The sequence below is a fragment of the Ambystoma mexicanum genome, chromosome 8, assembly GCF_040938575.1.
Source record: "Ambystoma mexicanum isolate Mex_15411 chromosome 8, UKY_AmexF1_1, whole genome shotgun sequence".
NCBI classification, from domain to species: domain Eukaryota; kingdom Metazoa; phylum Chordata; class Amphibia; order Caudata; family Ambystomatidae; genus Ambystoma; species Ambystoma mexicanum.
The window spans coordinates 755,726,537-755,737,489 of NC_090929.1; positions in this window are offsets into that span (position 1 = coordinate 755,726,537).

The following is a 10,953-nucleotide window of genomic DNA, read 5'->3' on the forward strand; positions in this document are numbered from 1 at the left end:
GAAGAATCTAGCAAGAAACACTAAAGTAAAAATAATTTCTTTGTCACTAAGAAATTATTTTCAGTAACGTAAGTGAATTGCAATTGGTAGCTACACTAATTAATTGTGCACAATTTGTAGTTCATTCCCCTTAGCAACCCATTAGTCAAATGCCATGTAGGCAAAGCATCATTCAATGTGAATTTTCCCATCAGGCACTGCAATACAAGTAGTATGTAACATTTGTGCCAATTATGATGCATGGGGCCAGCAAACACAAACTTCACATGTAAAGAAACGGTCATAAGCAAATTATTTAAGAAGGAAATTTCGAGCATTACAATGGGTATTCACATGGATGGCCAGGCCAGCTTAGTTTCTGTGCTTCAGGTTCTCTTCAATCACTGGGGACTGTCATCTGAAGCCCCAAGGGATTAATTTCTGTAGCCACCCCCCTTGCTCCCTGCACCCACCTGGCCTGCCCCACCACTCAGACCACTCTACTGATGCATCCACAGCTAAAGCTTCAACAACTAACAGTATGTCATGCCTGTCAAATAGAGTAGGCTGATTGGCTAGCCTTCCTGTACAGTTCTGGCTCAGGGTACACTGCCATTGTTGTCTCATCCCTGAATGTCCATCTTCTTAGCCTCCACACAATGACCCAGAGCAACTGGCGAGCAACATTTTAGGGTCCGGAGAGCAACATGTTGCTCGTGAGCTACATGTTGGGGATCACTGCTCTAGATGATCTGTGCCAACCATCCTTTTCTGATTGTCCATAAAGAAAAGTGGTTCTCCGCACTCCTAATATTTTGCTGGAAGATTGTGTAATTCTCAAACTTTTGAGTGGTGGGGAGTCATAATGTCGAAAAAAAATGTCGACAGACAAAAATGTCGACAAAATAATGTCGAAAAAAAAAATGTCGACTTTCGTTTTTTTTAATTATATATTTATTTTAGGGGTTCGGGAGTAAAAAAAAGGGAAAAATAAAAAAAAATAAAAAAAAGGGAGGCTGGGGGGGGGGAACCCCCCCATTTCGAAAAAAAAATGCATTGAAAAAAAAAGTCGACATTTTTTTTTCGACATTTTTTTTTCGACTTTTTGACTGTCGACATTTTTGTTGTCGACATTATGACTATAAACCACTCAGTCACCTAAATGGGAGAAAATAGAGGATTTTGTTTTTGATGGGTCACAGCGCATTGAAGGAAAAGGAGAGGTAGGGGCTTCGCAGGTAAGTGAATTAATTCCATGGTGCATGACACCCGCCAAAAGCTTGTGAATTGAGAATTATGAGATTGTTTAAGACTTTCATATAAATCAGGAGCTATAACTCCCAGATGTTTTTCCAAGCCCTTCCTCAAATCCTGAAGGTTTTTCAAAAGAACTTTCAAGCAGCCCAGTTCAGAGCCTTGCTACCAGTGGAATACATGAAAGAGTGCCCTCTCCTGCTCCATTGGAAATAGTTTGGCCTAGGTTTTCAAGAACACCTCAAAGCCTTTGCTTAACGTGCCACACAGTCTCTGCATACAGTCTTTATAATGGGCAGCTTCCCTGGATGTTGAATGCATAGCTCTCAACCATTTGTGTCGCATAGGCGGGTGAAAACACCCGATTTTTTTTTTTGGCGGGTGAGACGCCCATTGAAATGAATGGGCGTGCAGGAGGTTTGGCGGGTGACACCCGCCAAAAGGGTGTGAGTTGAGAGCTATGTGAATGTCTCCTTGGATTTAGCTAGTCTGCCATGTATGATTTTAGAGCCTTGTCCGTAAATGTATTCTATCGTACTGCATTTTAGTGGCTTTATTACCAATTCACTGCATACAAGGGCAGCACTCATTCTATTTTCTACACCACAGGCCAGTCTGGTGTGGCTCAGGTGAGGAAGATAATGTTGTCAATCTCTCTGTGTGTTCCCCAGCATTCATTCTGCACACAGCCAATTCCTGGCTCTGACATCTCATCAGTGGTCTCAGCTTTACCTGAATCCACTCTGACTAACAGCAGGAGGCACTCCTCGTGATTGCTTAGGTAGAAGCCCCTGCATTTCCTAGGAACTCTTGAGCACACCCCAAGGCCACCACCCATCCACAACATGACTCGACGTAATACCACGTATTATGCACCAGACTACTGTCCAACTCATTCTAGGAACTACGTGTCACATTTTGAATTGAGTTGCTTACTCATGTCTTTAACTAAAGCGCCATATCCTGAATCTAGTTGCCTATTCCCGTCTTAGCTAAAGTGCCACACTTGAACGTAGCTGCTCACCTAAGTATTCACCAGAACTACCACATCTATGAACCCAGTTGCTCATTTATGCTTTCAGTCAAAGTGCCACAACCTGAATCTATGTATTTCAGCACAACTGCCACATTTCGACTCCAGCTGTTCTTGTCCTTAGTCAAAGTGCAATATTTTGAATTTAGCTGTTCTTGTTTTTAGTCAAAGTGCCATATTTTGAATTCAGCTGTTCTAGTCTTTAGTCAAAGTGCCATATTTTGAATTCAGCTGTTCTTGTTTTTAGTCAAAGTGCCATATTTGAATTTAGCTGCTCAGTCTTGCTTTTAGTCACAGTGCCCTACTTTGAATTCAGCTGCTCACTCCTGCTTTTAGTCAAAGTGCCATATTCTGAATTCAGCTGTTCTTGTCTTTAGTCAAAGTGCCATATTTTGAACTTAGCTGTTCTTGTCTTTAGTCAAAGTGCCATATTTTGAATTTAGCTGTTCTTGTCTTTAGTCAAAGTGCCATATTTTGAATTCAGCTGTTCCTGTTTTTAGTCAAAGTGCCATATTTGAATTTAGCTGCTCACTCTTGCTTTAGTCAAAGTGCCATATTTTGAATTCAGCTGCTCAGTCTTGCTTTTAGTCAAAGTGCCATACTTTGAATTCAGCTGCTCACTCCTGCTTTTAGTCAAAGTGCCATATTCTGAATTCAGCTGTTCTTGTCTTTAGTCAAAGTGCCATATTTTGAACTTAGCCGTTCTTGTATTTTGTCAAAGTGCCATATTCTGAATTTAGCTGTTCTTGTCTTAAGTCAAAGTGCCATATTTTGAATTCAGCTGTTCTTGTTTTTAGTCAAAGTGCCATATTTGAATTTAGCTGCTCACTCTTGCTTTAGTCAAAGTGCCTTATTTTGAATTCAGCTGCTCAGTCTTGCTTTTAGTCGAAGTGCCATATTCTGAATTCAGCTGTTCTTGTCTTTAGTCAAAGTGCCATATTTTGAACTTAGCTGTTCTTGTATTTAGTCAAAGTGCCATATTTTGAATTTAGCTGTTCTTGTCTTTAGTAAAAGTGCCATATTTTGAATTCCGCTGTTCTTGTTTTTAGTCAAAGTGCCATATTTGAATTTAGCTGCTCACTCTTGCTTTAGTCAAAGTGCCTTATTTTGAATTCAGCTGCTCACTCTTGCTTTTAGTCAAAGTGCCATATTCTGAATTCAGCTGTTCTTGTCTTTAGTTAAAGTGCCATATTTTGAATTTAGCTGTTCTTGTTTTTAGTCAAAGTGCCATATTTTGAATTTAGCTGCTCAGTCTTGCTTTTAGTCAAAGTGCCATACCTTGAATTCAGCTGCTCACTCCTGCTTTTAGTCAAAGTGCCATATTCTGAATTCAGCTGTTCTTGTTTTAGTCAAAGTGCCATATTTTGAACTTAGCTGTTCTTGTTTTTAGTCAAAGTGCCATATTTTGAATTTGGCTGCTCAGTCTTGCTTTTAGTCAAAGTGCCATATTTTGAATTCAGCTGCTCATTCTTGTCTTTAGTCAAAGTGCCTTATTTTGAATTCAGATGTTCTTGTTTTTAGTCAAAGTGCCATAATTTGAATTTAGCTGCTCACTCCTGCTTCTAGACAAAGTTTCACATACTGAATCCATGTATTTTAGCACAACTGCAACATCTCGAATCTAGTTGCTTACACTTGTTTCCAGTACTCCTACTACCTCATAGACCTTACCACTCAGTATGTGTCTACTCATTATTAACTTGCTTGCCTACCTCCTGCTCAACCTCTACACTGCATTACTGTTAAGACAGATTTCTGAACTCTGTCCTGGTGGCGCAGAAGTTCAGAAGGCCAACCTAATTACTTGGAACAGGGTAACCTCTGGACGAGCCAGACCAATCAAGGTAGCGATCGCGGCGGTCAAGACTAGGTCTCAAGAGGGGTGAGGGTGACTGAAAGCCCGCAATGAGCACACAAAGCAAGGACACTTACAAACTACTCCAAACAGGTGTTATATTAAAAATATATACACATTTATTCCAAGGCCTTTAAAACAATGACCGTAGCGAGAAATCACAATACAACTCTAGTAAACCAACACATACCATACCAATACAATATATATACAAATACAACAACTCTCAAGCGTTAGATGCACGAAATGTGTAGTCACCTAAAAGGGAAGGAAAACAGGCAGTGCAAAATAATGCTTAGACCCAGTCCGCCTTCAGAGGCACCTAACTAAAAGGAAGTCCGAGCCCTGCGAAGAGTGGAGCCTTGTGCTCAAAAGTACCTGCACACGCTGGTGCCAACGGGCAAAAGGGGAGTCTCTTCGAGGGAAATCAGGCAGTTCAGTTTAGTGCACAAATGAAGAAGAACAAGTTCCGCGACTCAAGCGCAGCCTCCACTGTGGGCAGAAGCAGAGCGCGAGTACGGAAAAGGGTGCTGTTTTGACACAGCGGGGAAAAGCTATGGGTTCCTGCAGGAGGGCGACCAGTTCCTAGCTATGCTACTCACCGGTCCCCGATGCAAGCAGACCCAGGCTTCTCCGCGTCAGTTTCAGTAGCTGGCAGGTTCAGAAGAGCAGGGAGCGTCTCGTCGTCGCGTTGAGTCTGCAGCAGCAGAGTTGAGTAAAAGACGTCCCAAACGAAGAAACCCGCACAGTTTGTTACCACAGCAGGGCAATGGAGCGGCCGTGTGTATCTGAGCCAAATGTACACTACTCACTTCATACCTGGGAACGCCAAGTGTACGAAGCGTGTGAGAGTGACAAGGACTCGAAATACTACACAACCTGGCGGCGGTTACAGAGCAAGACTCAGGTGTAAGCTGGTCAGTCTGCTGGATGGCCCAGAGACGCTTCCGAAGGCTTACTAGCAGGAGATGGTGAAGATGCCGAGAATAGCTGTCCCCGCTATTCCAAGGATCGAAGTACCAGTACAGGCCTTCTGGTTCGATCAAAGGTGAAAAGGGTTTCACAAGGTGACAGCAGTGCAGAGGAGCAGTCCTTCAGCGGGTCACCAGCGATTTCTCGGTTCAGCCTCTTGGTTGCAGGATACTTGGCTCCTGTATTCCTTTGTTCGTGAGAACTCAGGAGATCGACATGGTAGTGGTGTTTCCCGCCCCCTCTTATCCACGGTTCCCTTCAAGCCAAAACGGAGGGGACCCAATGGGAGATCCGCTCATCAACACTCACACCATTTGTGGACCAATCACGGACCACGGTGGTCCCAGGCATTCACACCACCCTAGACTCTCTGGCACCCAGGATGTGTATTGGGACCAGACATCCCAGCCCACATCCTGGAGGCACACACCAGGCATGTAGAAGCCCGTGAAAGCATCCGTGTTTCGCGGGAAAGTACATGCCCAAATAAGGAAGGCCCCGGGTCGGCTCGACCTGGGGAAGGTGAAGGGAGCAAGACAGTCAGCGAACAGGACAAAGGAGCCTCGTGGTCTGGCCATTTTGGGAGCCAGGCCACCATTTTGGGTTAAGCGCGAGAAACGCGCTTAGAACGCCAAAAGGAGCTCAAAACACAAGAAACGATCGCTGCCACCATTCCCGTCGTGAATCACTTGCAGCGATCAGTTACAATCCTAAACGAGTATCTAGGGCCTGTAGAAGGCTAGAGACCCAAGAGAGCTGTAACTTAGCTTACAGTGCCCTCTTGTGTCATGTTTCATGAACGCCGCAACATGATAAAAGAAACTACGGAAAACAGCGTTTCCCGGTACTGAATGTCTTAAGGGCATGTCAGTTTCCCCGTAAAAAAGGAGCGAAAGCCCAGAGGAGTGCGGCAGAAGGCTGCACTTCCCTGGCAAAGTCGAGAACAAGGAGAAAAACAACAGCAAAAAGTTTAGGGGTTGCCACATGGAAGGAAAATTACCTACAATTACGAAATCTTTCCTAACATTCGCCCCTCCCAGACTATGGACAGGGGGAACTAATCCACCCCTGGATGAGTCTCTTGTTCAGGTCGGTTAAACATTCTGGACAACCCATCAGCATTGCTATGTTGGACACCTGGCCTATGCTCAATAGTGAAGTCGAAGCCTTGTAGACTTATGGACCACCTAAGCAACTTTGGATTCTCCCCCTTCATGTTCATCAGCCACTTTAAGGGCTTATGGTCAGTTTGCACAGTGAAGTGGGTCCCATAGAGGTAGGGCCTCAGCTTCCTTAGGGCCCACACAACAGAGAAACATTCTTTCTCTACCGTGGACCATCTGAGCTCTCTGTCCTTAAACTGGCGGCTAATAAAACCAATAGGGTGTTCCTTACCCTTCTCATCTACTCGTGATAGTACAGCTCCTATCCCAGTGTCAGAGGTGTCCGTCTGCACGATAAAAGGTCTTTGATAATCAGGGGCCCTGAGGACAGGGGCCTGGCACAAGGAGTCTTTTAAGCCATTGAAGGCCTTCTCACACTCGTCGGTCCAAGTTACCTTCTTGGGTTTCTTCGGAGTTGTGAGGGCAGTCAGAGGGGCAGCTATGGTGCCATAGTCTGCCACAAAATTGCGGTAACACCCCGTGAGTCCTAAGAAGGCTCTCACTTGGGTTTGTGTAGTGGGGGTAGGCCAGTCTTGTACTGCTTGTACTTTACTGGGAAGAGGCTGTATCCTCCCTCCACCTACTTCATGTCCAAGGTAAACCACTGAGCCTTGTCCAATCTGGCATTTACTAGCCTTTATGGTCAAGTGTGCTTTCTGAAGAGCCTGGAGCACAATCCCGAGGTGTTTCACATGGTCTTCCCAGGTGGCACTGAAAACTGCTATATCGTCCAGCTATGCAAGACAGAATTCGTCCAACCCATTCAAAACATGATTCACAAGCCTCTGGAAAGTGGCAGGTGCATTCTTCAACCCGAACGGCATTACCCGGAATTGGTAAAGGCTGCCTTGAGTAGAAAATGCTGTCTTCTCCTTGGCATGTTCTGCTAAAGCTATTTGCCAATAGCCAGCAGTGAGGTCAAACGTGCTGAGGTACTTGGAGGCACCCAAAGTATCCACCAGCTCATCTGTTCGAGGCAAGGGGTGTGCATCTGTCTTGGTGACAGCATTCAGAGCCCTGTAATCCACGCAGAACCTCAATTCAGAAGTGCCTGCCGTTGGAACCAAAACCACAGGGCTGGACCAAGGACTACTAGAGGGTTCAATCACCCCAAGGTCTAACATCTTGTTGACCTCGGTCTTAATATAAGACCGTACTTTGTCTGACATCCTGTATCCCCTACTTTTGGTAGGTACACTGTCTCCTGTGTCTATGTTATGTTTGCACCAAGGTGTCAAACCAGGCGACTGTGAAAACAGGGGAGAAAACTGCCTAAGCAAACTTTTCACCTCAGCCTGCTGATCAGAAGTCAGGTGAGGGGCCACTCGGACACCCTCAAAGGAGCTATCTGAAGGACCGCTTTGGAACAGGTCAGGGAGAGGTTCCGACTCCTCTTCCTCAACATCTGAAGCCAGTAGCAGTGCTGCGATTTCGACTCTTGGGACGAAAGCCTTCAGCCTATTCACGTGAAACACTTTTGGAGCCTGTCCAGGCCTTCCAAGGTCCACTAAATAGTTGACCTCACCCAGGGGCTCCACCACTGTGTAAGGGCCTGACCATTTGTCCTGTAAAGCTCGAGGCCTTATGGGATTCATGATCAGGACTTGCTGACCAGGTGTAAAGTTGATGAGGGAAGCTTTCTGGTCGTACCAATGTTTCACCAGCGCTTGTCCTGCCTTCAATTTATCACTAGCCAAGCCCATCAGAAGTACCATCCGTTTTCTGAGCCCTAGCACATAATCAACTACATTGGTAGTAACAGGGGGAATGGGCATCTCCCATCCCTCTTTGACTATGGCTAAGGGTCCCCGTACAGGATGACCGAACAGAAGTTTGAAGGGGCTGAAGCCAACACCCTCCTGTGGTACCTCTGGGTAGGCAAACAGTAAGCATGGTAAAAGAAGATCCCATTTTCTTCTCTGAGGTTCTTCCAGAGCCCCAATCATGCTTTTTAACGTTCTGTTGAAACATTCCACCAGACCATTGGTCTGGGGGTGGTATGCAGAAGAGAACTTGTAGGTGACCCCACATTCTTTCCACATAGCCTGCATATACTTCGACATAAAGTTGCTGCCACGATCCGACACAACTTCTTTAGGGAAGCCAACCCTAGTAAATATGCCAAGTAAAGCTTTTGCAACTGACTTGGCAGTTACAGTTTTCAATGGGATGGCCTCAGGATATCTGGTTGCATGGTCGACCAGCACCATGATAAACCTATTGCCCTAGGATGTTTGCGGGTCAAGGGGACCAACGATGTCAATCCCTACCCTTTCAAATGGTACCCCCACAACTGGGAGAGGTACCAAAGGAGCTTGGATTGTCGAGCCAACCTTACCAGATAACTGGCAGGAGGCACAACTCCTGCAGTGACTTTCTACTTGCACCCCCATCTTGGGCCAGTAGAAGTGCATGGATAACCTTTGCTTGGTCCTCTTAATACCAAGGTGACCAGCAAGGGGCACTTCATGCGCCAACTGCAGGAGGAAGGGCCTTACAGCAAGGGGAACCTATGGTCTCCTTCTGTAGACTCTGTGGGCTCACTATACTGGAGTCCACCTTCACAATAAATCCTATGCGTCCCAGGAGGTTCACCCTCAAGCTGGGAGCAGGCCTGTCTCCTTAGGCCTTCCAGAGATGGGCACTCACGTTGGCCTTTACTGAATTCGTCCCTATCAGGACCTCCTTCAACTAACAAGTCTTTTAGTTCAGGATGGTCGTTGGGGTCAAATACTTCAGGCATCGCCACCTCCTCGTCAGGCCCGGGCGATTGACCAACTTCCTCCACCGCAGTGATAGGCGAGCTCGGGGGAATATTCTCTTTCCCTCATCTTGACTTGTCGACTCCTTTTGCCTTGGGTTTCCCCTTCGGCTGGGGCGGCGTATTGGTCTTGGCCAATGCTGCCCGTGCTTGAGACCGTGTGTAGGGTCTTTCGGCAGTGTCTCCTACGAGCCCTAAAGCTCTGAGATCATTACCTAACAAGACCTTTCCTGGGACGTTTCTCTGAATGCTCACTGGAATCCTGACTGCTGTACCATTTAAAGTAAGATTTACAGGTATTACTGGGAACATACGGAGTGGGCCGTCAGCCAACTTAGTGTGCATCAGAGTAGCTCTGGCAACTTCCTCTGAGTCTACCAAGGTAGAATCCACTACAGTTCGACTGCACCCACTATCCCTAAGAGCTGGAGTATCTACTCCATTGATCAGCACACTGTCTTTAAAGCAGTGCTTGGTATTATCTGGAATCCTAGCATAAGCCTCTGCGACTTTAGGCTCCCAGGAACCCAGGGAAACTAAAACTACCTCAGCCTCTATCCCGCTGGGAAATGAGTCTGAGGAGAAGGATGCTCCTGTAATCTCTTCTTCCTCGTAGGAGAAGAAGGCCAGATTAGCGGAGTGGACCCCCAAAGGTCTAACCTTACACCGGGGATCCCCCTTCACGTGGTCAGTTGCTCCACAAGCAAAACAAGATCCATTGGGTCTGTTTACATAGGGAGGCTTATTGTAACCAGAGTTCTGTTTCGGAGGCTGACCTCCACTACCCTGTGAGTTCTCTTGTGTCTTACCCTTATTTTTCTTTTTGTGGCCCTTTTGGGAAGAAGATTTATCAGATTCCCCACCCTCCTTATCTTTGGACTTTTTCCCTTCCTCCTGCTTACCAGGATGAGTTTTGTCCTTATGGGACACTCGATGTGACACCCATAAGTCTGCTGCAATGGCCAGCTTCTTAGGATCTATCTCCTTCGAATCGGCCAAATGCTGCTTAAGCTCCGGGGAAGAAGATTGAAAAATGTGTTCCAGCATGACAAGATTTATCATGCCTTCGACGGTTGAAACCTTATAACCTTCGACCCAGCCAGTTAAGTTTTTCAAGGATTCAGTGACATAAGATACCCAAGTACCACCTTCCTTTTTCTTATACTCTCTGAATCGTTTCAAATATTGGGCCGGAGTCTTCCCAAACTTTAAAATGAGAGTTTGCTTTAACATTGCGAAATCAGCTCGCTCAGCCTTTGACATTTCCATAATGGCACTACAGCCAGAATGGGGCAGTCTGCTGAGTAACCAGGCAATCTTATCAGCATTGTCAACTTGTTGAACTTCGCATGCATACTCAAACGCATTCAGCCAGTCCATAATGTCATTCCTTTCCTCATACACACTGAGCAGATCTTTCGGAAGCCGTGGAAGAGAGGAAGCCCCAGACCCATGTGCAGGACCCTTGAACCCATTTGCAACCTGAAGCATGGCCAGTTCCAACTGGTGATCCCTGTCTTTCTGTTTTTCTGCCTGTTCGATTTTTAGTTTGGCTATGCTGAATTCAAGCTCCTTCTGCCTAAACCGCAGCTCTTGCTTCTTGAATTCAAGCATAGCCTCCCCATCAGCACTGGCAGAGGAAACATTAGACATCTCATCCTCCCTGTCCTCGTGGTCGTGGTGGATCAGTGCAGCGGCAGAACCGTCGGTTCTACCAGTGAGAGCAGCCCCACCTCCTTCCGCACTGTCCTCAGAAGTTATAGCGTCAAGCTGCGCTTCTTCCCACGCCACGATTCTCTGGATCATATCCAATTTCGTGCCTTGAGAGGAAACACCTCTCTCCGCACTCATCTTTTTCAATGTTTCTGATTTGGAAGCATTTAAAGTTAACAAGGTATTTGTTTCCATACTGTTAGATAGGACTATGGCCTTTTTA